The sequence below is a fragment of the Montipora capricornis genome, chromosome 2 (genome assembly GCF_036669925.1).
Source record: "Montipora capricornis isolate CH-2021 chromosome 2, ASM3666992v2, whole genome shotgun sequence".
In the NCBI taxonomy this organism is placed as follows: domain Eukaryota; kingdom Metazoa; phylum Cnidaria; class Anthozoa; order Scleractinia; family Acroporidae; genus Montipora; species Montipora capricornis.
The window spans coordinates 34,657,511-34,660,716 of NC_090884.1; the positions used below are offsets into that span (position 1 = coordinate 34,657,511).

Sequence of the window (3,206 nt, forward strand, 5' to 3'; positions counted from 1 at the left end):
TTCAAGTTTCACAGGGAGGTTATTGTGCAGGATGCTCTTTTAAGCACTCATGTTCTAAATGTGATGGCCCACATCGGGCTATAAATTGTAATTTTCGTGCCTTTAGCAAAAGAAGTGCTTCCCACTTGTCAAATCGACACAGCAATAAAGTCCCTAGCAACCAGATCATCCCCCAACCTCCTTCCGCTGGAGCTTCCAACACCCGTAAACAGTGATCATTTGCCATTTTTTCTTTCTAGGTGTATCCCTTCTGTGGTAGAGCTTCAATTATGGGTTTCCCTTGCATTATGAGGGGCCCCAAGACTCATTACGTGCAAAAAACCTACTTTCTGCAATCCAAAATCCTGAGGCAGGTGATGCCAAACTTGACAAAGAAATTGCTGTTCACAGTATTGCAGGCCCTTATCCCTCGCCACTCTTTCTCCAATTTCGTGTATCTCCACTTGGTTTTGTTCGTAAAAAGACAGAGGGTGAATTCCGTTTGATTCACCACCTTTCTTTCCCTAAAGGCTCGTCCTTGAATGATGGCATTTCTTCAGAATTTACTAGTGCATCCTATGCTACAGTTGAAGATGCCATTCATACCATCCGAACTGTTGGGCATGGCTGTTTTATGGCCAACACAGATATTATGAATGCTTTTCGAATCATTCCTATCCAACCCCAAGATTACCACCTTTTGGGGATTACATTACTATGATTGCTGTATCCTGGTGGGTAGCTCAAGCTCTTGCAAAACTTTTGAAACTTTTTCTCCTGACGTGGAATGGAATGCCCGGGGAGAAATTGCATATCGATCACATTTTGCACCTGCTGAATGATTTTCTCATAGTTTCCCCCTCTCATGATTTATGTAAACAACAGCTTGATTTATTTTTAATGCTCTGTCAATATCTGGGCATTCCTATGGCACCAGAAAAGACAATTGTCCCTTCATCAACCATTTCATTTGCAGGTATTGAGCTGGACTCAGTCCTGATAAGCTAGTTAAATGTGGTGACTTAATTGCTGGTTTTCTCAGACCTCGCAAAGTTACTTTTCATGACATAGAGTCGTTGCCAGGCTTATTGAACTTTGCCTGTGCAGTAGTTGTTCCTGGTCGTGCATTTCTTCGGCATCTCATTGATTTGACAATAGGTATTCACCATCCTCATTTCCTTATCAGCTTCACTCGAGATGTTAAGGAGGATCTTAAAGTCTGGCAGCAGTTTCTGTCTGGTTTCAACAGTCGTTCCTTTTTTCTCTCTGTTGATTGGGCTAACTCACACCACCTATAACTGTATACAGATGCATCTGGTGCCATAGACTTTGGGGTAGTTTTTGGCAGGCATTGGTGTTAAGGTGAATGGCCCATGAGCTGGCGACACCGCAACATAGCATTTCTTATCCCATTGTCCTTAGTCTTTATCTCTGGGGAAATACTGTTAAGAATCAGCATGTTCTTTTTTTTTACTGACAATGAAGCCTTGGCCCACGTTATTAACAGACAGACTTGTCATGACAAGGACTTAATGTTTTTTGTGCGTAAGCTGGTCCTGGTTTGTCTTAATTACAATATTTGTTTTAAATCTTAGCATGTCCCGGGCTGATTTTCTGTCTCGATTACAGTTGCAGACTCTCAAACAACTGGCACCAGCTTACATGCACCAAGCTCCCACAGTGATACCTCCTCATCTGCAGCCACTGAGTTGGGTTCCATTGCTTCCTTTTTTGTTCGATCCAGCCTTCAGCCCTCATCCATACCAACTTATTGGAGTGCTTGGAAGCTTTTCCATCAATATTTTGATTCTACATTTCTCCATCCTTTTCGTGCATTGCCCATTTCACCATCTATTTTGGCCTTATTTATTGCTTATTTGTTCCATTCACGGTATGCTCCATCCACTGTGATGACGTATGTGTCATGTTTGGGTTACTGCCATAAGCTTAAGGGTTTTTCAGATCCCTCTTAAGTGTGTTCGCTGGCTTTCTTTCCATTTTTACGAATTGGTGAAATGACTTCATCTAGTGGGTGCACTGATAATCCTCCCTTGCAAATTTCACATATTAGCAAGCTTCTCAGCTCTTTCAGGGAGGTGATTGCTTTCAGGATTAGTTTTGGTAGTTTTAAACATAGCTACAATGCCCGCCCTTTTTCTATCGTAGTGTCTCGGCAGCCGCAATCTTGCCCTGTTGAACTATTGGTTAAGTATTTAGCAATGGGAGGACCACGACTGGGTGCTCAATTCATTACAGTGGATGGGTTGCCAGTTTCTAGATCTCAGTTTTCAAATCAGTTGTTATCTGCCATACAGTTTTGTGGTTTGTCTCCTTCAGTTTACAAGGGGCACAGTTTTCGAATTGTTGCTGCTTCTCATGCTGCAGAAAAGGGTTATCCGATGCTAGAATCTGCCTCTTACGGCGATGGAAATCTAATGCATTTCTCAAGTATATCAGAACGCCCAGTCTCTGCTCTTAAAGCAGGAAGTTAATACCCATCCAGCCGGTGCATGTTGCCTCAGTTAACAATTTTTTTTTCTTTCCGCCTTAAGTATTAACTACCATGGTTGGTGTACATGAAGCTATTCTTGGTTATTACTTGAATATGGACTGTTTATGTCAATAATTGTTTATTACTACAGGACTATGCATTGTTGCCCTGGGGCATTATCCAGCATGGGCGGCTCTTGCCTTTGGTCATCATTAACTAGATTACATTCAGAAAGTCTCTTTTCAAGGCCTAATCCTCAGCATATTTATTTCTTTCCTTATCCCAATGTTGGTCCAGGTCATTGGCTAGCATGGGCAAGTAGTATCGACATTAAGTCAGAAAGTCTCTTTTTTCAGTTGAATTTGTTTCTGTGCTGCTCTTGCCCGGGGTGGGGCAGCATGAGTACGGTCAAATGCAGTGGCGTTTTCAGTGCCCTCACTTTTACTGGGCCAAACTTTGTACAAAGGATTTGTTTGAATAGTATTTTCAAATAAATGTGGCTACAGGAATTTGCCCATAGCCATAGCTCAGGCAAGGCAGCATTTTTTGGGTTGTGCTTATAATTTACAGGGAAGGAAAAGGCATAAATGCACCATTTTACTCTATTTTCGGAAGTGACTGGCTGCTAAAATGGCGTTTTTGGAACTATTGGATTTCAGAAAAAATTAAGCACTTTGATATCTTTGGATACTCTTTTCGAAAATAACTCACTATAGACCTTATTCATAAATGGCGG

The 3,206-nt window shown here is 41.7% G+C and overlaps 1 pseudogene; it reads left to right on the forward strand.

The window, feature by feature from the left end:
• Positions 1-906: 906 nt before the first annotated feature.
• On the forward strand, positions 907-1,890 carry LOC138037210 (uncharacterized; annotated as a pseudogene).
• The last annotated feature ends 1,316 nt before the right edge of the window (positions 1,891-3,206 follow it).